The following is a 26189-nucleotide window of genomic DNA, read 5'->3' on the forward strand; positions in this document are numbered from 1 at the left end:
GGCTATAGGGAGATCTGGTCGAGATTCTAAGTGCCAAGAGGTGTCAGGAATTGTATCCGAGGGACTAAGACCATCTCCAATAGTTTTCTCTATTATTTCCTCTGTAATACAGTATTTCTATAATAGAAATGAGTTTTGCTCCAATGGTTTTATCTATTTATTCATCTATAAAAGAGTATTTCCAATAGATTCTATTTTTTATTTTACAATTAACACCTTTTATTTTTAAAAATTGCAAACTAATCCATTTTACTTGAAATTTTGTAACTCTTTCATAAAATTATCTTTTGCAAATGGTAGTCTCAATATTTTAGAATAAATATTATACATAAATTTATATTTTTAGTTCTTAAAAATACTTATTTTATTTATTTTGGTCATAAATAAAATAAGTTAAAGATTAAGAGGACTACTTTGCAAATAAAAATAGTTCACCTCTATTTATAGAGGAAAAACTAGAGTTCCTCTATAAATAGAGTTCCTCAATAAATAGAGAAAAAAATAGCAATCTCTATTATAGAGGTGAAAATAGAGTACCATTGGAGCAAAAATTACTCTATAATAGAGTATAGAGGCACAAATAGAGTACCATTGGAGATTCTCTAAGGTGAGTTGCGTGACCGTGACGACAACTCTTGTTTCTTTTTCTTGCATAGATTCACTTAGTCTTTGATTGTCGTATATAATCTGTATGATTGCTTGTCGTATCCTGATTATCTGCTACTTCGTCTTGGTGATCGATGCAGTTTATTGAGGATCTAGACCGACGAACGCTTGGGGGCAGTAATGCTCGCTAAGGATTGCCTGGTTGCTGGAATATTGCTTGATAACTCTGCATGGTTAAACTAGACGATTTTCTGTTCGCGACTTGCAATATTGACTGTTTGAATTGACTGTTTGATTGTGATTGCTTACTTGTGGCCTAGTGAGACGGGACGACCGCTCTAACTAAGCAAATCCTTTTGCTTATGCCTCCTTTGTGATGCAGGAAAGAATTGTGATTGGGAGGGTAGTTGTACTTTGTCTAGTATGTAAACGTGTAATAGCTTATTAGCAAACTCACCGTTGTACTGGAACCTCGTTATTAATTCAAGTATTCTGTTTATGCTTAAAAAAGACTTGTCTAGAATTTCAACTGCCACCGAAAAATAGTTTAGTTAATCGGAAAATGATAATTGTTCAATCGGTTTAACTTGGCCGTGAGTTGTCGCAGCGAGGTATAAACCGGGTTGGGGCATTTCAATTTGGTAGAATAGCGTGTTCGATTCTAGGAAAGTCTTAGCATAAGTGGGTTAATGGGAAATCCATCCTTCCAATTGTAACGCCCCGACCGCCACTTCTTAGTGGGTCCCATGTACAATCCCAGCCCATGGGGCCACCTTACTTAATGGGCCTCACGTCCTCTCACTAGGCCCGTGAGCCCATCCATATCCGACAGTCAATTTGCAACATCCGGGAAGCTTTAAAGACTTGTTATCGTCCCTACAAATCCCCACATGATCTTTCCCTGTGTTTTGTCCTCACTCGCACAGTTCCGACAGTCACTTCCCGGAAGTTACCCATCCAAAGACTACTCCAGCTCAAGCACGCTTAACTCTGGAGTTCTCTCAGGACCCTTGACCTAAAAGATAAGTGCACTTTGGTGACATAGGTGGCCAAATCAATATTTTAAACATGATTACTAATTAACAACTAAAAATAATTGTTAGTAAAAATACAGAATAATTATTTAAATATTAAACAAATAAATTTTATAGTGAAACAAAAATTATTATTAATATTGGAAAAGTACAGTTAAAGAATGATTATTTGAGAATTAACATGAATATATATAGGGTTTGATAATATATATTTTAATTGTCGATTTTCCATTATTAAAAAAAACAAACGCAACTGTCCACATCCACAAACGCTTGCGGGAAGGAGCTTTTGAAATCCAGCGATTTTGAGCGGTTTGAAAAGGTATGGAGTGATTTCTATGAATACTACCAAAAGCTAACAAACGCAACTGGCTGCTAACAAACGCTAGACAGGTGATAGCAGGAAAACTAATCGAAACCTTAATTGTTTGCTTACTCTCATGCTTTATGTTTTATCACATATTACTTGATTATTTAATATACTCATGATCATGCATTATTGTTTGTTTTGATGCATCAATGGTGAGCAGTTGGGGGTGGTTTTAGTCGGTGGTGAATCCCGCAACCAATCTTTAAAAGCCACTATCGTCAATCGTGAGCTAACTGATATGTTGGTTTAATTATTTTAAAGAGGAGATCTGTTCGACGTAACAATGTCTCAATTCTTCTATTGAGATAAGTATAACTGAATTTATTTTGCAGATTAATTAGATCTTATCACCACATATATCTATGATATATCTACAACTCAACTGACGGTAATATATTATTGATGTAAATTTTAACCTGCCATTAAAAATTAAAAGAAAAAAATTCATGAGATCGTTATATGTCATTGTTAGCCATTGGTCATATATAATTATATTCTTTGGTAAACGTTTTAGATTTTATAATAAAATCTTTAGTGAATAAAGAAAACTAAAAAAACATGTGTCGATTTTTCTTTGGACTTTAGAGTTTAGATGCTGAATATTATATGTCGAATTTCTTCTGGACTTTTCTTTAGCAAAAAAAACTATGAAAGATCCACCATTCGAGCTAGAGGATCATGTATGTGGACCAAGTTTCTTACATCATTGATTACTACACCGCCTGCCTGGTAGTATGAAATGAGGTAAGAAAAAGATGTTTCCAAGATCAAAAAGCAAACATGAATCTCCAAAAAAGAAAAAGATGACAGATTCACAAAAAGAAACACTTTGAAGGGAAGGACACATTATTATTATTCTGCAAACAAGCTGGACACAACACAACTGGGTGTAAGGAAAATCCTATACAAAAGTTAAAGGCAAAGGAGATATTACCAAAGAAGAAGTTCATGACTAATGCAAAAGTTTTATCTATGTTGCATTTTTGTCTATGTTGCAGTCTGGTTTTGTGTAATATTTACATTGTCGTTTAATTGTTTTCCAGGATGTTGCAGCATTTTAGTTCATAAAAACCACATAGCCAATGTAGACAAGTGATGAGTGATCTAGTTTTAAGATTGTAATTTAGGATTTCGGTTCACATTAAGTCATCTGAAGATTTATTTGACTCGTCTCATTTTAATCTTTGTGGTTTTCATGATCTGTTCTGATTTCATCATGGCTTTTTTCAAGTGGACGAGTGATGGTGTTTCTTCAAGTGACGAGTGATTGATATTTTTTCTCCAGATCTGTTCTTGTCTGATTCATTTTAGATCACTTCTTTTGTAACATTGCAGTTGTAAATTTTCCAACCCATAAACAAAAAATATCACACACTTGCTCTCCTTTGCGAACAACAGGTCCAAAAGTCACATTCTCTTTGGCTCTCTTAGCCTTTCCCCTCAACTACAATCCCATAAACACGGTCATTTTTTTTCGAGCCCATAAAAACATGCATTAGGCGTTTAAAATTATTAAACCTCTAAAATTGATAATTCTCCTCTGAAGGATAATAAGAAAGTTCAAATACTTACCTGATTTTCGGTTGTAAGAAATCATTACTTTAGTTTGTGAAGTATAGAGAAGAATATCATTACTTTGTGTAGTGAAGCGGTGAAGTAGTATGGGTCCCTTTCTGTCGTATAATGAAGTTAACACCATTCATTTAATTTACACTAATTTGCGGTTTTGTAAAAATTAAAAAAGGAAAACCGCATTAATATTTTGTTCTAGCTTATTAGATGAAAAACGTCCTGCCAATAAATTTTCTTCAAATATGGTGCATATCACCATAAATCTGCTGTTACTTTTTTTTAGTTATAAAAGATATATTAATGATTGTCCAAATTTGTATTAAAAGAAAGTTTATGGTAACTTATATATTGCTTTAAGTAAAAAGAAGATGTTTATGCAATAAATAATTATATTACAAAAAAATAAGAATTATTTACATATGTTTTAAATATCAAAAAAATTTATAATTTATAAATATGTATATTTTAGTTGTGCATAAAAATGTGCATAAAAGTTAAATTTTAGTGTCAAAAAATCTGATTATTTTTTATCAATACAAATTAAACCAATAATCTATAATTAACTAGATTAAAAAATTTTAAAAAGAAATTCTAGTTTCCTATAGAAAAAAATCATGTTTAAAACGTTGTATTTCTACACTATTTTAATGAACACAAATTACATGATTAATTTTAAACAATTTTTGATTTTTAAAGGTTATAATTATGTTAATTATTAATAAATAATATGAAATCCGCAATGCAAATCGTTTTTTACCAATCAAACATTATTTTGTACCACATATTTTGCATTTACCACACTTGTTCCGCACTTTTGTTCCGCACGTACTACATTACAACCGTACCGCACTATCAAATCATTTGTCCTGCACAATCAAATCTGTTGTTACCATTTGAACTCTAAGTATCACCAGAGGCGTGTCTGTTCAATGACAAATAAAAACACTCGCCTACGGCATCAACTTTTGAGGAAACCAAAATTCCAAATATTAACTCACTTGCAGGCGCGGCCCTTCACATATTACCAAGACACATTTGTGTTGAGCCTCCAAATTTATTGAGATTTTTATTAACAAAAATAGGCCTCAATATATTTTTTTATTGCAAAATAGGCCTCAGTTTTATGAAATCGTTTAACCTCAATTTGTAAATTTATCTATTTTTATTGCAAAAAATTATTTTGTGTTGGGCCACAAATTATTTTATCGCATATTACTTGATTATTTAATATACTCAAGATCATGCGTTATCATTTGTTTTCATGCATCATTGGTGAGCAGCTGGGGCTTGTTTTAGTCGATGGTGAATCCTGCAGCCAATCTTTAAAAGCCACTGTCGTCGATCGTGAGCTAAGTGATATGTTGGTTTAATTATTCTAGAGAGGAGATCTATTCGACATAACAACGTCTCAATTCTTCTATCGAGATAAGTATAACTGAATTTATTTTGCATATTAATTAGATCTTATCACCTCATATATATATATGGTATATCTACAACTCAACTGACGGTAGTAAGTTATTGATGAGATCTTTATATGTCATTGTTGGCCATTGGTCATATATAATTATTTCTTTGGTAAAACGTTTTTAATTTTATATTAAAATCAATAGTGAATAAAGAAAACTAAAGAAAACATGTGTCAAAGTTTTTCTGAACTTTAGACTTTAGATGCTGAAGATTATTTGTCGAATTTCTTCTAAACTCTTCTTTAGCAAAAAAAACTATGAAAGATCCACCATTCCAGCTAGAGGACCATGTATGTGGACCAAGTTTCTTACATCATTGATTACCAAATCGCCTGAACCAATTCTGCCTCGTAGAAAGAAATGAGGTAAGAAAAAGAAGTTTCCAAGATCAAAAGGGAAACACAAATCTCTAAAAAAGAAGAAGATGACAGATTCACAAAAAAAAACACTTTGAAGGGAAGGACGCATTATCAATCTACAAACAAACTGGACACAACCCAGCTGGGTGTAAGAAAAATCATATTTACATTGCAAAGGTTTTGTCTATGTTGCAGTCTGGTTTTGTGTGATATTTACATTGTCGTTTAACTGTTTTTCAGGATGTTGCAGCATTTTAGTTCATAAAGACCACATAGCCAGTGCAGACAAGTGATGAGTGATCTAGTTTTAAGATTGTAACTTTGGATTTCGGTTCACATTAAGTCATCTGAAGATTTATTTGTCTTGTCTCTTTTTAATCTCTGTAGTTTTCATAATCTTCTCGGATTTCATCATGGCCTTTTTCAAGTGACGAGTGATGGTTTTTCTATAAGTGACGAGTGATTGATATTTTTTCTCCATATTTGTTCCTGTCTGATTCATTTTAGATCACTTTTTTTTGTTACATTGCAGTTGTAAATTTTCCTTGACGAACAAAGGTCCAAAATTTACATTCTCTTTGGCTCTTTTAGCCTTTCCCCTCAACTACAATCCCATTAAAACGTTCATTTTTTTTATTGACAGCCCATAAAAATATGCATTAGGCGTTTAAAATTATTAAACCTCTGAAAATGATAATTCACTTCTGAAGGATAATAAGAAAGCTCAAATACTTACCCGATTTTCAGTTGTAAGGAATCATTACTTTAGTTTGTGAAGTATAGAGAATAATATCATTTCTTTATGTAGTGAATAGGTGAAGTAGTATGGGGTCCCTTTGTGTCGCATAATGAAGTCAACCCATAGAAAAATATTCGTTGTTGCTTCAAACCACTATTAATGGGTTCGTCTGAAAATAGAAACCTGCTTCGAAACTTAGGAAAAGTATTTTTTCCAATATGGGTTTGTCATTTTTTTTTTCTTTTGGTTGTATAGCTCGGTGAGCATCTCCATCAGTTATCTTTGGGTGATGTCTATAAATTTTTTATAATTAATTTTAATAATATTTAATAGTAAATATTTTTAAAATGCCAAAATAATATCTTAAATGTATATTTTGAGCCATTTTTACTTTTTTAAGACACTCAAAATATACTATTTATCAAATAACATTAAAATTAATTATAAAAAAAAACATAGACACTTAACAAAAAAAGCCAATGAAAATAGTCTCATCATTTCATTCTAGAAACTGCTTTTGATAGTGACAAGGTGAACATGAAAAAGAAAGTGCGTCTCATGGGTATTACTATACAAAAATGCCGAGATATATCATGGGTATCACTATACAGAAATGCCAATATATATGTATAGATATAAATTAGACGAATTAAGTTTCTAACCCGTTATATATCTATGAATTAAGCCTTAAAGCTTATCTAATATACAGAGTCTAAATAAATTATAAATAAAAACAAATAAAATAAAATTTAATATTCAATAGTTTAAATTAATATGTCTCGAAAAGAAAAACATTTGATAAAATAAAATTGATGTTGTGATAAACGCCTTAAATGGTGATTTAAAAAGTGGGACATTTTTGTAAAAAACGAATTAACTACATCATTCATTTAATTTATACTAATTTGCAGTTTTGTAAAAAATAAAAAAGGAAAACCACATTAATTTTTTGTTCTGTCTTATTAAATGAAAATGCCCCGCCAATAAATTTTCTCCAAATATGGTGCATATCATCATAAATCCGCTTTTACTTTTTTTTTAATTATAAATGATATATTTTCCAAATATGGTCCAAATTTCTATTAAAAGAAAGATTATGGTAACTAATATATTGTTTTAAGTGAAAAAAAGAAGATGATTATGCAATAAATAATTTTATTACAAATAACAAAATAAATAAGAATTATTTACATATGTTTTAAATACCAAAAAATATATGTACATAAATGTTAAATTTTAGTTTCAATATATTTGGTTATTTTTTTATCAATACAAATAAAACCAATAATGTATAATTAACTAGAATAATATAATGAAACCAATAATGTATAATCCTAATGTAATTTATGTTTTGTTTTACTAGTACAAAAAAAAGAAAATTGTTCTTCTTCTTAATCACTAAGATTCGTGTTAGGATTTTGATAAAGAACAAAATACAAAATTCGGAGTTTCTCAATCACAAACAATCTTTTCAAACTCGATATGCCATGCATAGAACCTGGTTCTTCTTCTTCTTCATGGTGTGTGCTTGAATTTTTTATTCAGTCAAAGATAAAATTGATTTCGTTTAAGAATTGATGGTCTCCCTCAGCTCTGCCGAGGTAGAATCGTGATATGTTTGTTCAATCTTCATCAAAAACCTAGAAAATATTCTTTAAAAAAATATATTCAATAAAATATTAAATAATCAGTTTACTAACAATAAAGTAAACAATTTAATTTTTGATATATTTGCTTATAATGTTTATTTATAATTTGTATTTATAATACATAATAATGTTAGTTATTAATAAATATTATGAAATACGTACTGCAAATCGTTTTTTACCAATCAAATATTATTATGTACCACATATTTTGCATTAACTGCACTTATTCCGTAAATATTTTTGTTCCGCACATACCGCAGTTCAACCGTACCGCATTATCAAATCGTTTGTCCCGCACAACCAAATCCGCTGTTACCATTCGGACGCTAATTATCACACCAGAGGTGTGCCTGTTCAATGACAAATAAAAACACTCGTCAAATATTAACTCACTTGTGATTTTTAAAGTTGTTTCTTTGTTAATCATTGTAATTCGAGTTAATTTTTTGTTTATATTTTTCATAATTTGAAAAATTCATGGTTATTTTAATAGATATTCCATTTTTCGTATATCAACTTTTTATTCTATATTTTAATTACATTTATTTTGTCCATATAAATCAGCCAGTAATATAAAAATCATGTAATACATAAGACATACATAATAATCTATTTGTTAAAATAATTATGAATTTATAAAAAATTATGAAAAATCTATGAACTAAAATCCCTGTTTTAAAAACCACTAGGCGTTAGTCGGGCGGTGAGGGAGGGGCTAGCGATTAATCGGGAAATCGGATTTAAATCGGGGATTAATCAGGGCCTAGTTTTAGGGTTTTCTATTATTATATATAATAAATAAATAAAATATTTAAGTTTTAGGGTTATATATATTGTTTATCGTGGTATTACAAAAATGTTTGACAGCTCAAGCGGTTTAAGGCTCTCTATGAATGGCTAAGCTCGTGAGTTCGACTCTTCTCGGTGTCTTTTTTGTCTTTTTTGTCCTTTTTATTACCAAGGACAAAACGGTAATTTCTCTGGTCGTCTTCTCCACCCGATCCCGCTGCTGTCAAACCATAATCTACGCCCGCAAATTTTTTTTATCTCAGTTTCTACCCATTTTATCTTATATTCAACTAGATATGAATCATATGATATAGAAATAGTAGATCTTCACACTTAACACTATATTTCAGTAGAAAATCAAATCAAATTTTTTTTTTTCCGATTTTCTTCCCGATTTGGGTGTAATCGCGGTGGCTGCTTGGTGCCTAGCGATTCCACGCCGTATAATCGGCCGATTTGACCGATTTTTGGAACAGGGACTAAAATAAATCGGAATAATTCACCTCTCAAGGATAATAAGGTAATTTATGTTTTGTTTTACTACTATTATTTTTTCATAAAATACAAAAAAAAAAATGTTCTTCTTATTAATTGCTAAAGGTTCGTGTTAGGATTTTGATAAAGAACAAAATACAAAATTCGGAGTGAAACAATCCGACCCGTTTTTTATTTATTTTTAAATCATATTTAAGCACCCCATAATATTTAACTAAACCACCAAATTACAAACCATCATTAAACTAACAATAAACAATATGCACAGTGGAAACATACCAACAACAGGAACACTCCTAACCATTTTAACCAACAACCTAGCATGCTACTAAACCAGGTTCCAACATTAATAAACATAACCAAGACCAACAACACGAAACCGAGACCCTAGATCATCTTCCTCCTCATCGCCATGATTCCATCCTACACATTAACTGCATCACAAACACAATGAGATGCGTGAGTATTACCATAAATACCCAGTGAGACGATCCTCCCATCTACGAGCTATACATACAATCAAATCAAGAGTACAACCACAAACAAAATATAACAAACCAACCATTAAACAGAACTCCCAATAACACATTCACCACACCTACACATCATCACACAAAACAAGTCATACAACCCAATCGCTTAGATAAGCTCATGGTCATGCACTCACCTTAACAAATGATTCACGAAAATAACTACAGCCAAAAGAGAAGCTCTCCAATATCCAAGAACAACCAAACTCGCTCCTACAACCAATCACAAAAAAAATATATATATATTGAAAATAAACTGCCAGAAAAATCAGAAAAGAACAACCTCACAAGTAAAACCACAAAATCAAAATGAACCGTTAACTTTCCAATCTCTCCAGTGAAAATCAAGGCCTAGACGTCCAGAAGTTTCCCACAAAATTTCAGCATAATCAGATCTCAGATCAAACCGCAATCGATCCCGAAATATCCGCTGGTCTCAATCCGCGACCGAGACGAAACGCCCCATGAAACTGCCAATATCTACTAGAATATTAACTCAAATTCACTTCTGTAAACAGGAGAGTGTACGAAAATCTCTTAGCTACAACCCTACCAAAAGTCAATACCTTTCGACACGATTTGAGCAGTCGGATTCTCCTTCTCTTAAACCCTGACGATTCTGTTCCTTCTCCTTCGTTCTAAGACAAAGCTTTGTTGATCTCTTTCTCCTTCTCCTTCACACCAAATCGACCAAGGCTCTCTGTCTCTCTCTTTTTCTGTGACTCCCAATTTCGACACTTTAAAACAAATTCTAGGGCTTTTGGTTTAATCTAATCAAACCAGGATTTACATAATTAAACCAAAATTAAATAAAATACAGTCCATTGATTTATTAAACACAACCAAAAATATAATTCTCGAACACGGATGTTACAATTCTCCCCCACCAATAAGGATTCATCCTCGAATCCCACAACATTGTCCATCCACCAAGGACCTTCGTGCAACTGTCACCACGGTCCGCAAATCCACTGACTTGACTGAACAACGTCAGCCAAGGTTTCCCCATGCAACTGTCGCAACTGTCCGCACACCCCCATGATCAACGGTCCACAAAACCAAAACACGAGATCACTCCCGACCTCCGAGGTCTACATCCAGTCATTATGCTCATAACCACGTTCTAGACATTGTTTGCTATCTCACTCATACATTCTCAGGTCTCAACCATCGAACTGCACCGCCTGCACTCTCAGACCGTCGTCTTCGAGCCATACCATCTCACTCTCGGATCATCACCCTCGAGATCTTGGTACCAGGGGAACCACTCATCCCCTCTAGGGAACTAATCATCCCTTAGGAGAACTAATCATCTCCTCTGCCGCTCTCAGGGTCGCAACCCGTCAAGCCCGCGGTGCACCAGGGGAACTAATCATCCCCTCAGGAGAACTAATCATCTCCCTAGGAGAACTAATCATCTCCTACAGAGAACTAATCATCTCCCCATTACAACTAATCATCTCCTCATGAGCAACAAGTCCTAACGCCTATAAGCATCTCCCGACCGGAACTACCTCTCGTGGTTCGCGTAAAACATCGCAATGTCCTACCAACCACCATATTCCCTCACCAGAATATCACCACCACCATGACCACTATTCAGGCCAACTCTTTCTTTTTCTATGACTCCCAACGTCGACACTCCATGAAAACAAAGGAGGCAACACTTTAAAACAAAGTCTAAGGCTTTTGGTTTAATCTAATCAAACCAGGATTTACATAATTAAACCGAAATTAATTAAAATCCACTCCTTTGATTTATTCAATATAACCCAAAATATAATTCTGGAACATGGATGCTACACGGAGTTTCTGAATCACAAACAATCTTTTCAAACTCGATATGTCATGCACAAAACCTCGTTCTTCTTCTTCTTTATGGTGTGTGTTTGAAGAATTTTCTTTAGTCAAAGATAATATTAATTCTGTTTAAATATTGGTGGTTTCCCTTAGCTCAACCAAGATAGAATCGTGATATATTTGTTCAATCTCCATCAAAAATCCCGAATATATTATTTAAACAAATATATCCAATTAAATTCAAAATAATCCATTTTACTAATAATAAAAAAATAATTTAATTTATAATATATTTACTTATAATGTTTATTTATAATATATATTTATAACTTGAATCACCGTTTATATATTCTTATAATTCACACCCATATATAATATAGATGTATACATATATGTAAACCAACGAGATATTAGACCAGCTATAAGCATGAGTCTTAACTCTTAAGTCGGCAAACTAATAAATCAATATATAATCATGTGTGATGTGTCGATCAGAAATCAAACATTATGTAGTGAAATACATGTTCATGTACTTAGGAAAAAGACGTGTTCACTGGTCAAGTAATCAATGCCTCCAAGTCCTCAATAACCTTTGGGAAAAAGGTTCCTACTTTGATCAAGGAGGATCTTCAACGATGCCTAGGAAACTTGAATCAAGGAGGAGCAGGGTCATATCTAGGCCTCCCTGAGTGTTTTAGCGGGTCAAAAATAGATTTACTCAACTATTTAAAAGACAGAGTGAAGAATAAGCTGTCAGGTTGGTACGCTAGGAATTTGTCTGAGGGAGGTAAGGAGATCATGATTAAGACAGTGGCAATGGCGATGCCTGTTTTTGCCATGTCTTGCTTCAAGCTTCCAAAAAAATCTTGTGCAAATCTGTCAAGTGCATTGGCCGATTTCTGGTGGAGCTCAAACGAGCATGTCAGGAAGATTAATTGGCAAAGCTGGGAGAGATTATGTCTTCCCAACAACCTGAGAGGTTTGGGTTTTAGAGACATTGGTATCTTCAACCAATCTCTCTTAGCAAAACATGCTTGGAGAATTATTCAGGAGCCCAACAGCCTATTCTCTAGGTTCTTGAAAAGTCGGTATTTCCCTCGAGAGTCCTTTCAGTTTGCCCCCTTGGGCTGCAGACCATCTTTCGGTTGGAGAAGCATACTCCACGGAAGAGATTTGCTATTTAAAGGTCTAGTCAAAAGAGTTGGCAATGGTGCTAGCTTAAGAGTCCGGTGTGATCCTTGGTTGGATGATGGGGTTATGAGAGCTCCCTGGATTAAAAACGACATCATTAATATCAACCTAATGGTCAGTGACTTGATAGACTTTGCCAAAAGGGATTGGAATATCGACAAACTAGAAGAATTGATTTTTCTGGTCGACGTTCAGAAGATAAGAGAGAACAAACCAATGGTTTCAATGAACGATTTTTGGTCTTGTAAACATAACAAAAGTGGAGCTTACTCGGTGAAATCAGGCTATTGGATGGCTTCTAAATCGAAAAAGAGCCCCTCCTTAGAGAGGTTTCAGCTTTACCGTCTATCAATGGTCTGAAAGAGCAAGTTTGGAAACTCCACACCAAGCCACAAATTAAAGTATTCCTGTGGAAACTGTTGAGCGGAGCTATTCCAGTAGGTGATCTGCTAGCTCGTAGGGGGTTAAGGTTGTTCTACTTGTGGGATGGCAGGTGAATCCATTTACCATGTTCTCTTCTCCTGTCCTCTCGCGCGTCAGATCTGGGCTCTCTCAGATTATCCCTCTCCTAACTTTAATCCTGGAGAAGGTTCAGTTTTTTCCCATATTCACCACCTGCTAATCAATAGGGATAATAAATTGTGGCCTGTCGAGATCAGGAGAAGTTTTCCCTGGATCTTGTGGAGAATCTGGAAGAACCGTAATTCTTTGTTCTTTGAGGGTAAGAGTTTCTCTCCTCTAGAGACTGCAAAAAAGATCAAAGTGGATGTGGAAATTTGGCTTGACGCTCAACTGGTTGAAGAACCTCCGGATATTCCTCTCTCCTCTACACGGGTACCTACTGTAACACCTGCCCCTGTATCTGAGACGTTAGATTGGGAACCCCCATATGATGAGTGTTTGAAATGTAGTATTGGACTCTCATGGTCAAGAAGAAATGAGCTTGTCGGAGCCTCCTGGATTCTGTAAAATGCCTTAGGTATGTTGATCCTCCACAGTCGAAGACCTTTCTCCATGATTAACTCAAAACAGGAGGCTTCGCTTATTAGTGCGATTTGGGCAATCGAAAGCATGATAAGCCACAAAATCAGTAAGGTTCTTTTTGCTTTAGAGGACTCTGCCTTGATAGGTTCTGTTAACAAGCCAAAGGTGTGGCCGTCGTTCAGGTTCCATTCCTCCCAAGTGTTATCGTGTTTAACATTACTAGGTGAATGGCATTTTGTTGGTGTATCAAGGGAAGCAAACAGAGGAGCTTTTCTCATTGCCAGAAGCGTAATTGAGGATAATCGGCTTCACTCTTATGTAGCCTCTGGACAGCCTTTCTGGTTAGATTTTTTGTTTCTCTAATGAGAGAGTTCTTTCCTCTGTGTTGGCTGCTAATCCTTAGTCAGGAAATTCTTTTGTTTTTTTGTAAAGATCATGGTTCTAACATGCATCTCCCTTGACTAGTCTTAAAGCTTCTAGTTATACGGTCTCTTGGTAATGTGATGGCTTTCCATAAGTCAATTCCCTGTTTTTGTATATTCCCAGTGAAAAAACAAAAGTACTTAGGAAAAATTAAAATATTGTAATGAAATCAGATCAGCATATATTTAAGCAATAGTGACCAAAGGAATTGAATTAAAGCAACCGATAAAGCATGAATGTGGGCTTAGTTGCTTCAGTACTTATGAAACAATAATCAATAAAGCATTATAATGAAGAGCTATCCATACGAGGATAATTTAATCATTAATTAATGTATATATTATGTCTTATTCAACCGATTCACAAAATTAACATGAACGACAAATTAATACAAATTAGACACAATACTAATCAGAGGCATAAGCCGATAATATTTAAACATGACCACCATAAGGTCCATAACGACGATTATAAGCCACAAGTCAATAATTATTAAAGATGATATGCTACTTATCTTGTTGGGAGTTATGAGTGATCGGATCGAAGACGTTGCAAGGACATCGATTAGAGTTCTAGATACGGTGTTGATGTCACTATATTTTACCATATTTAAAGTCTTGTTTAGTTCTTATTTTACATCATATAGAAGTGATTTCTTAATTTTTATAATCATTTCTGTCCAAATATGCACTTAGGATGTTTAGAAGCATATATTGCATATATTTGTGCATTTGGAGTATTATTAGGTGTTACGGAGCTTTAAAAGTCTAAAGAAAGACATGATGTTATATCTGGAGCTAAACAAGAGAACTAGAAGCATCAAGAATGTAAAAGAAGGCACTCGACCATACCACTCGAGCAGACACACGGTCGAGCATACGGTCGGATTCATAACGAGCTCCTCAAAGATCGATCCTAATGAAGATCTTCCGTTGCGATTCAGCTTCAGCACCCTTCATGAGAGTTGTAGGACATTGAGTTAACTTTCTAATGCCGGTAGTTTCAAGTCCATCGGAGGTATAGTTCAAGAGTTATCCCGATTTGACTGAACAGATATTATTCCAGATCGAAGACACGAGCTACGTGACGGACCAACCACTCGACCATGCACTCGACCGAGCACATGGTAGAGCTTCCAGCCGAATCTCTGTTTTGTCCTCTAGCTAACTAGGGTTTCTCTCTCTTTACTATATATATGTACTGGCACTTGTGGCCGTAAAAGTTAGACCCTGACAGACACCTCATAACCTAGTTTTTGCCATTTTTAGCTACTTTTATTTTATTACGTCATCTCTTATCTTTTCTCTAGATTTTTATAGATTTGTAACCTTCACAACTTTGAATCTATTGAGTATTTGCTTTCACTTCTTTGTATTAAATTGTTCATCTTTATCTCATCTTTCTAATCATGGTAGTTTTATTAATTTCTGGGTTTGTGTTCTTCATGATGATTTTTAGCTCTGATTAGTGGCTTAGGATCTTAGGGATGGATTAGGCTGGATAAGAGTTATGGGTATCTACACTGATCAAGCTTGATTGTTTATATATCTCTTCTAGATTAGATATGCTCTATGTTATTCTTATACTGAGAGGGTAAGGATAGATCTTAAACTTCTTAGCATCACACCAATGTCTAAGTTGTTAGATAAGGCTAATGCTAGAGATTATCATGAAGCATGCTAAGAGATTAGATGTTTAAAGTGATTTTTGACATTGATGATTTGGTTGTTTAATGCCTGCTTTTATATGTAATAGCTAGTGAGAACTAGGTCTAAGAGTATCTAAGCTTGATTGTTATTGTCATGAGAATGGATTAACAAGTATTAGAAGATCATTGTCTAGAGATTGATCATTGTTGATTGAGGTTTGTTGATCAATTTAGATAACCATAGCTTGAGTCCAGCCCATGAATTCATCCCTAGGACCCTCTTTGTTTATTGATTTCTCTGGTTGAATACTGTTATTCGCTTGCTGTTTGATTTACTTGTGTTTTGCTCTGTTTTGATTGTTGTCCTGTCTCTGTTCTTCATCCGGAAACCCACTCGACCCCCCACTCGACCATGCACTCGACCGAGTGCATACTCAAGCGCCATTTTACTTCCTTCTTTATGTTCTGTTTCATTTCAGTTTGCTTTTAAATTCATTGTTAGTAGTTTGCTATTGCTTATCATAGTTTATTGCACTTGTTCTATAGTTTAATTATGCATTATTACTGTTTTAAGTTGCATTAGTTCATTGCATTTCATTATTGTCATTAGGTTGTTAGAAACAAATTAACTTGATATTTGGCTTAACTTGAATGCATTGATCACATCTTGTCTGCTTACATATCACACTCTTTATGGATTGATATCCTTTATGCTACAACATCATAAAGGTATTGAAACACCTTGCATCCATCTGTTCATTCATCTATATTCACCATCACCCATCTCCTCACCAACCATAAATAACATGTTTAAGGCGTCTTCAAGTCAATAATGATGGTAAACGTTTACAACGCCAGCGATGAGAGATGATGTAGTCTCAGTTTGCTCGGTTAGGTTTATCTTTTTTAAGACGGTTAGAGTTTATAGTAACGGGTCGATAATGAGCATCCACATAAGATAATATATTCATAACATTTATAGAGTTCTCAAAATAAGATGAAAATTCTCAAAGACACCAAACTCTTTGGAGTGAAGTTGGGTAAAGTACTCTAAGTTAGTAACCAAAGAATAACTAAAGTTACTAAATAGTGATTTGAGTGTTTGTTAGAGTCCCAATGTGTATAGTGGCTTGCTTGTGTATGATAGGCAAGGAGGATCTAGAGAACCAAATTGAACCATGTAGAGAAGGAGGAATAAAAGAATCGTGCAGATAGAGAATTAAATAAATCAAGAAAGTGGATTTATCATTATTATTAAAGGTTAACAATAAGCTATGACCGAACTAATGTCTTTCAAATCGACGATACGGGCATTAGCATTAAAATTTACCAACCAAACTTTACCAACCACTACAAAAACAAACCCTTTTCTAAAAGAAAGTTGATAGTAGCTAATATATTGTTTTAAGTAAAAAATAAGATGCTTATGCAATAAATAATTTAATTACAAATAACAAAATAAATAAGAATTCTTTACATATGTTTTAAATACCAAAAAATTAATAATCTATAAATATGTATATTTTAGTTGTGCATAAAAATATGTACATAAATGTTAAATTTTATTTTCATTAAATTTGGTTATTTTTTTATCAATACAAATTAAACCAATAATGTATAATGAACTAGGATAATAAGGTAATTTATGTTTTGTGTTACTACTATTATTTTATCTTTAAATTACAAAAAAAAAATTGTTCTTCTTCATCGCTAAGATTCATGTTAGGATTTTGATAAAGAACAAAATATAAAATTCGGAGTTTCTGAATCACAAACAATATTTTCAAACTCTATATGTCATTCACAGAACCTCGTTCTTCTTCTTCTTCTTCATGGTGTGTGTTTGAAGAATTTTATTCAGTCAAAGATAATATTGATTCCGTTTAAGAATTGGTGGTCTACCTCAGCTCTGTCCAGGTAGAATCGTGATATGTTTGTTCAATCTCCATCAAAAACCTAGAAAATATTCTTTAAACAAATATATACAATCAAATTCAAAATAATCCATTTAATTAACAATAAAAGAAAAATATTTTTGGTTATAATGTTTATTTATAATATGTATTGATAATACATAATTATGTTAGTTATTAATAAATAATATAAAATCCGGATTGCCAATCGTTTTTTACTAATCAAACATTATTTCTACTATATATTTTGCATTAACCGCACTTTTTCCGCAAATATTTTTGTTCCGCACGTACCACAGTTCCAGATATGACGTCTTCAATTCAATAATGATGGTAAACGTTTACAACGCTAGAGATAAGAGATGATGTAGTCTTAGTTTGCTCGGTTAGGTTTTTGTAAGACGGCTAGAGTTTATACTAACGGGCCGATAATGAGCATCCACATAAGACAATATATTCATAACATTTATAGAGTTCTCAAAATAAGATGAAAATTCTCAAAGACACCAAACTCTTTGGAGTGAAGTTGGGTAGAGTAGTCCAAGTTAGTAACCAAAGGATAACTAAAGTTACTAAATAGTGATTTGAGTGTTTGGTATAGTCCCCATGTGTATAGTGGCTAGGCTAGGAGGGTCTATAGAACCAAATTGAACGAGGTAGAGAAGAAGGAATAAAAGAATCATGCAGATGGAGAATTAAGTAAATCAAGAAAGTGGGAAATTATTAAGCAGACAACTTCTCACAAATCCTCTTAATCACCAAGTGTTGCCGATAAGGACGAAGCTTCAGATAAACCCACGAATTAACAGCAAATTCCACATCCTGACGATGATTATCAGCATTGTTCTTCATAAGCTGGTGAGCGTCCACCAAATGAGCCTTGATGTCGACCAACATCCTATCACTTTCTTGTAGCATTTTCTCAAAATCACACTTTTGAGTGGAAAAAGGTTCATACCGGAGCAAAGCAGGAGGATCACGCCCATTCAACACCCTAAACGGAGTAGTCTTCAAGGCCGTATGGTAAGAGGTATTATACCACAGTTTTGCCCAGGACAAGAACCTGTACCAAGTCTGAGGGTGAGCCGACGCAAGGCAACGTAAATAAGACTCCATACACTGGATAAGGACCTCTGTTTGACCGTCAGTCTACAAAAGAAACGCGGTACTGAACTTCAACTTTGTGCCAGCTAGCTTAAAGAAATCCTTCCAAAAATGGATAAGAAAAATTCTATCACGATCAGAAACAATAGAAGCAGGGAAACCATGCAAGCGAACAATATCTGCCACAAACTTCTGAGCCACATCGAAAGCCGAAAAGGGATGTTTCAACCAAATAAAGTGACCATACTTACTCAAACGATCGACAACCACCAATATCGCATTGAACCCTTGAGAAGCAGACAAACCCTCGACAATATCCATATTCCCATCTGCCCAAACTGTATGAGGAATAGGTAACGGTTGTAACATACCAGCATGAGACAATGTAGAGGACTTGTGAGTCTGATAAATGGTGCATTCAGACACATACTTCTGGACATATTTCAACATACCAGGCCAATAAAAAGACAACTGGATCCACTTGACCGTCTTCAGGACTCCAGAATGGCCACCCAACTGACTATTGTGAAAAACCTCCAAAATCAATGGCACAAACTTAGAGTTAGCAGGAATGACCAATTTGTTTTTAAACCAAAGCTTGCCATACTTCACCGAGAACCCTCTCTCTGCAAGTCGGAGAGAATCAAACTCGCGAATTCGCCGTTGAATCTCCACATCCTCCTCAATCTCCTTAAAGATATCTTGCAGCTGCAACACGAAAGGCACTATATCCGCAAATAACTCCAAAGTGGAAACCGAAACTGGAGGTTGTGTCATGTGAGACAACCTATCTGCCGCCTTATTGTCAACACCTGTCTTGTACACAATCTCAAAATCATACGGAAACAGCTTCGTTAACCACTTCTGATAGTCCATCGAAACTTCACGCTTCTCCAAAAGAAACTTGAGACTCTTCGGAACCGTGTGTAATGTAAACATGTGCCCCATCAAGTAGTTTTTCCACTTTTGAACAGCTAGAACAATCGCCATCAACTCTCGTTCATACACTGGCTTGAGTTGTTCTCGAGGAGTTAACCCCACACTGAAAAAAGGAATGGGACGCTTGTCTTGCATCAGTACCGCACCAAGGCCATAACCAGACGCATCTGCTTCCACCACGAACATAATAGCAAAGTTAGGCAAAACCAACACAGGAGCTGTAGACATAGCCTCCTTAAGGGAATCAAATGCCAACTGAGCTTTCTCTCCCCAAACAAACTTATCCTTCTGCAACAATTCAGTCAAAGGTCAAGCTATAACCCCATAGCCACGGACAAACCTTCGAGAATAGCCTGTGAAACCCAACAATCCACGCAACTCCTTCACTGAGCCGGGACAAGGCCACCCCATCATGGCAGTAGTCTTAGTAGGGTCTGTGGAAACATCCAAAGCGGATATGATATGACCAATGTAATTGATATATCATGGTTTTTAGGTGTTTTTAGCCATGATATAAGTCTTATTTATAGAATCTTTTTGGTATTTTTAGAGTCTTTTAAGTCTTTATAGTATTTAGCATGGATGAGAGCTTAATGGAGCTAAATAGGAAGATTTGGAGCTTAATCAAGCATTGAGGCTGAGCTACGAAGTTGGGAGACAAGTTCAAGAGAAGGCATCAGTCGATGCTTCATATGTGTCGATCGATGCTAGGCCAAAAAAGAAATCGGAAGTTTTCCCATAAGTTTTAAATATTTACAGAACCGCCCCAAAGTTTCCTTATTTGCATCATTAGTCCTTGGACGTTTTTTAGGAATATATATAGGATTTTTATGGTCATTGTCTAGACCTAAGTTTTATTTTTCCTGCAACCTTTTGAGAGAGAAATCCCTGAGAGACTTAGAGAGTTTTTGGAGAGAAGAATCAAGACTGCTTCCAGAGAAGATTCAGAACTCCTTTTATACTTCTTTTAATCTCTTAATGCTATCTATTTTAATCATAATTTGTGTTCTTGCAATTATGTCTGAGTAGATCTCTTGTTAGGTTCAGGGTTTTTCATAGGGTTTTTATGATTTATTAGATCTATTATTTTTAGGATTCTTTATCTTTCTAGATCTTCATCTTAGGTTGTTCTTCATATTAATTCTTAATTGATCACCTGGAATTAATACCTAGGAAAATAAATTGATATGAAAATATAATTGATTTTCCTGATAAAACCTTTTGATGAACAAAATTATTTCTTGCAAAGAGATTTGATTTAATAATTTTGTGAACAATCTAAACTTGTGTTTAGAGTTCTAGATCTGATCTTAATTGCTTGAATCCTAATTTAGTGATTGATTTAATATTTCATAAATTCCTGAGAAATTCCCTAGGCCTAGCGTTTTTAATTCCTGAATTTACAACACTTTTGAATTCTGTTTTTGCATTGCTTTTAAATTAATATTTCTGTTTAGCATAATTAAAAGATTATTAAATCTATTGTGTGATCTAGAGTCCTTGTGGATATGATCCCTAAGTACTACAATTAATCTCTTAATTTGAGAGAGTAGCTCTAGGGTAAATTTGAGCATATCAAATTTTGGCGCCGTTGCCGGGGACTCTTTTGATTCACCATTAGATTAAAGTCTTTGATTTTGTCTAATTTTTATTTTTCTATTTTACTCACAAGCTTTTGTTTCTTTTCTATTGTGTGTTTCAGGTACATACCTAAGCCTAGCACCAGGAAAAATCCTACTGGTTCGGTTGTTGAGCTTACAAACCAAGAGTTAGGACAACTAGAGTGTGATAACACAAAAGCAGCCAAGTCAGCGAAGATGGCCAATACAATCATATTGAGACATGATGAGGCTGGAGTTTTAAGAGATCGAGAGGGTCATGTGTACAACGAGCAAGTGGCGTCGACCGACGCAATGATGGCATCGATCGATTGATGCTGAAGGACGAGTTATTCAGGAAGAACTCGTCGTGGTTGAGGATGATGCACGTGGCGTCGACCGACGCAATGATGGCATCGATCGACGCAACCAAGAAGGCATCGACCGACGCAACGTTGACATCGATCGACACAATGCCAGATCTGGTGCGGATTTGGATGGTAACGACCAGCAGAACCCTCAGGGCAGAAGGGATAACAATGGAGAGCTTGTCAAGACTCTTGCAGACTTCAACTGACCAGACTTATTCTATGAGAACCGCTCTGCAATTGTCCCTCCTCCATTCCCAAGGAATGATTTTGAGCTAAAGCCTGCCTACTTTGCTCTTGTCGGCCAAAGACCATTCCAGAACTTGCCGCATGAGAAGCCTTTAGACCACATTGAACACTTTGAGGATATAGTCACAAGCATCAAGGCTAATGGGGTCACAGAGGACTATCTCTATTGCAAGCTCTTCCCCTACTCTCTTGCTGGGGAAGCTTCTCATTGGCTCAGACAACTCAAACCGGGATCTCTGACAACCTGGCATGACATCAAGGTGGCATTCTTGAACTACTTCTATGATGATGCGATATCTGATGAGATGAGGATTAAGCTCTCCACTTTTCGACAAGGACCTGCTGAATCTTACAAAGCTGCTTGGGTAAGGTTCAAGGCATATCAGAGAGACTGTCTGCATCATGGGTTCTCAGAAGTGCAGTTGATTAGCATCTTCTTCAATGGTATTGATTGGAGGTATCAGATGGCTTTAGATGCTGCTAGTGATGGGAACTTCAAGACAAGGTATCCAGATGACGCTGAAAAGTTGATAGAAAGACTAGCATCCAGCAATATCACCAAGAATGCGGACTTAGAGCGGAGAAGAGCACATGAAGGCAATGGTTCAAATCAGTTTGCTGCGGTGAATGCTAAGCTGGATACAGTCCACAATCTTCTTGTGGGAAAGAAGTCTGTCCATTTTGCTGAAGATGTTGAGACGTTTGAGCCAAATCCAGAGATTACAGAAGATGTCAACTATGTGTATGGAGCTGGGTATCAAAATCAGAGATTTGGTCAGAAGAATTCCTTCACAGGAAATCCAAACAGCAACTTCACAAGAACCTATGGATCTTCTTCTTACCAACTCCTCCCTCCACCCAATTCAGAGAGCAATTTGGAATCGATGATTGGACAGATTTTGGAAGGTCAACAGAAGTTGACAGTGGACTTCAATGGAAAGATTGATTCTGTATACACTGAGCTGACTGGAAAATTCGATGCATTGAACACTCATGTCAAAACCCTGGAGAATCAAGTAATTCAGACTGTTGGGTCTGTTAAAAGACAAGAGCAACTTCTTTCTAGAAGAACTGAGAACCCCAACCGTTCTTGTAATGCGATTTTGGTGAAGGGAGGAGACGAAGATACGTCTGTTGAACCAGCTTCGATCGACGCCATCACAATGCATCGATCGATGCAGTCACCATCATCAAGGCAAACTCGCTCCAGAACGAGAGCATCGATCGATGCACCACCAGTGTCGATCGACACCCCCCACAAACAGCTTCGGTTCTGTTCCAGTTCCACCTGCTTCAGAGCAAGCTTATAAGCCTAAGGTTCCTTTTCCTAAGCCTAGGAGGTCTAAGCAGGAGCTTGAGGAAGCTAGATGCAAGGCTATGATGGACAAGGTAATTGTTGAGATGCCTTTAATTGATGTTGTCAAATTTTCTCCTGGGATTAAGCGGTATGTCAAGAGAATGGTCACCAATGGTTTGAGTCCTGAGGAAGGAGCTTTGCTAACCAAGGATGTCAGCTCAATTCTGTTGAATCAGCCTCCAAAGAGGAAGAAGGATAAGAAGCAGGAGTTGGTTGTCTCAGAGGAAGTAAGTGCAGTGATTGAAAGTAGGATTTCAGAGAAGTTACCAGATCATGGAAGCTTTGTACTTGATTGATCTATCTCTTCAGCACGGTTTGCTCACTCTCTTTGTGATCTCGGTTCTAGTATTAACCTGATGCCCCATTCTGTTGTTGTGAGCCTTAGGATGACAGATTTCAAGCCAACTATGATATCTCTTATCTTAGCTGATCGATCACGAAGGATTCCTGAAGGTGTCTTAGAGGATATTCCAACCAAGATTGGAGATTGCATGATTCCCACTGACTTTGTGGTGTTGAAATATGACCAAGAGCCTAATGATCCTCTCATCCTTGGCCGCTCATTTTTTGCTACTGTTGGTGCCATCATTGGTGTTAAGAAGGGACACATAGCCTTGAATGTAGAAGATTTGGTTATGAACTTTGAGATGGACAACCTGAGAAGGGTTCCCACTATTGATGGTCAGACATTTTCTGTGAAAATTGTTTTTGATGATGATCTGATCATAGAGCTTCATGGAGACATTATTGCTGGGTATGTCAAAGAGTTGGAGACTGTTGAGAAAGTGAGTAAGCAAGCTGTTAAGCTTGAAGATTGGAGTGGAGATCATCTAATCAGTACTAGAGACCATGATGAGGTTCTGATCCATGACAAGTCGCTGGTAGATGACGTTTTTGTACTGGAAACACGGATAGTTGAGGAAAGTTGCAGAATCGTTGAAGAGACACGAGTTGCAGACACAGTATCGATCGATGCAGCTGTTGCATCGATTGACACACCTCCACGAGAACGTCCAGACTTTTCCAAAACTAAAGATTCTCGAGTTGATTCCTTAGTTGCAAGTCCTACACCGGTTGTAAAGCTGAAATCTCACCATTCTACAGTCAAGAACCCACAGGTAAGGCCAAGGTATGCATCTCCTTCTCCCAAACCTTCTCCTATCATCAATAAGACTTCCAAAGGTACAAAAATTGTTTTGCAGTTAATCAAGCCACGAGATTATCGTAGAGCGCTTGTTTCTTTTGTTGATGATTTTGCAGGACTTCAAAGAAAGCAACCATTCCCTATGTCCCGCCCTGGTCCTGTTCCTCATATACTTGGAAAGTCTCATGCACCTACTGCCTACACACCACCTTGGATGAAGAGGACATTCTCTCAGAAGCATTCATTGCCATGTTCTGATCCACCAGATGCCTGAAATCCGACACAGTCAAGCTAATGACTGAAAACAAGCGCTTAGTGGGAGGCAACCCACTCATAGGTTTTTCTTTTCTACTTTGAGTCATTTTTATTCTTGCTTTGAGTCAGTTTGAATTTATATTGAATTATGAACTTCTATCTATCCTGTTGCGTTTAATCTTGTGTTTGAGTGATTCTTAGCAGTGCTAACATCCAGGAGTGAGAGAAACACAAATTAATCGCAGTTGACTCAAGAGTAATGTTCGAACTCTCTTCATCTGCAGAGTGCATCGACCGACACACCATCGACATCGGTCGACACAGAACATCCGGTTTGGTAACACGATTTTGTTCACAATTTCAATACTTATTCATTTTTGTTTATTTGTCTTCGCCAATGTCTTACTTGATAACACTGGGGACAGTGTTGTTTAAGTCTGGGGGAAGCAGTTACTAACTACGTTATTGTTTTTGAGTGTCAAAAAAAGAAAAAAAAAATGCAAAAAAAAAAAAACTAAAAAACTGTTTTATTGAGTCAAAATTTTGTTGGGAACTATGATTTTTCTTTTTAGTGTAATGTCTTGGTTGATTAATGCTGCAGATTGAATCCAGAATCTGACTAATGAAAAATCCAATGGCTGACCAGTGAACCACATACATCCAAATTTCCAACAGAATCCACAAAAGCCTGAGGTAATTTCTGCGCTTTTCTTTTTACCTCATCAAGGAGATTTATGTTCATAGAGCTTGACTCCTTGTTCATACCTGACAAGTAAGATTTCAGAGAAGAAAATGGTACTCCTCTCCCTTATTTAAAGTTTGAAATATTTTTCCTCAGAGCTTTGTTTTTAAAAAAAAGAGTGAATAAAAGATGAATGATTTTGATCAGTTTAGAGGGGTAGGTAAATTACCTGTGACCTCATTATTCTACTGTTGAGTCAAATGATCCACAAAGCTTGGAAGCGAGGGGTAGGTAAATTACCGATGACCCCATTATTTTTATCCTACAACTTTGAGAAAAAAGAGAATAGTAAAAAAAAAACAACAAAGCAAAGCTCAAAGGAAGATTAAAAAGAATATGTCTGGGGGAGAGAAAGAGTATCACATGTGGTAAAAGATATGTCTTGCTTGTTATGGTATTGTACGTGAATGAGTCTAGAAGGTTCTTGACATTGATCAAATTGATGAGACCCACCGATGAAGGCTTAATGGAGGAAGTAGTGGAACTTGGTTTGAATTTGGGATGCTATGAAAGTCAACGGAGAAGTACATGGAGGTTCGATTTGGATTTATCTGCTAAGCATATGGATTATGGTTTGGATGATCATGGCATTACTTTAAAAAGAAAATGAGTTTCTGCGTTTTCAAACCTCTTTCACAGGTCTAAGTTTATGTTTTGCTTGAGGGCAAGCAAAGACTAAGTCTGGGGGAGTTGATATATCATGGTTTTTAGGTGTTTTTAGCCATGATATAAGTCTTATTTATAGAGTCTTATTTTTAGTCTTTTGAGTCTTTATAGGATTTAGCATGGATGGGAGCTTGATGGAGCTAAATAGGAAGATTTGGAGCTTAATCAAGCATGCTACGAAGTTGGGAGACAAGTT

General features: G+C 35.6%; 1 long non-coding RNA gene across 1 annotated transcript; it reads right to left on the reverse strand.

Moving 5' to 3' along the window:
* Positions 1-11853: 11853 nt before the first annotated feature.
* On the reverse strand, positions 11854-14037 carry LOC147920804 (uncharacterized). The gene is made up of 2 exons (XR_015590590.1): positions 12874-14037; positions 11854-12680 (listed from the first exon to the last, which is right to left on the reverse strand). It is a non-coding gene; the product is annotated as an uncharacterized LOC147920804 (long non-coding RNA).
* Between the last annotated feature and the right edge of the window lie 12152 nt (positions 14038-26189).

This window comes from Camelina sativa, chromosome 19 (genome assembly GCF_030686135.1).
Source record: "Camelina sativa cultivar CO46 ecotype springtype chromosome 19, ASM3068613v1".
In the NCBI taxonomy this organism is placed as follows: Eukaryota; Viridiplantae; Streptophyta; class Magnoliopsida; order Brassicales; family Brassicaceae; genus Camelina; species Camelina sativa.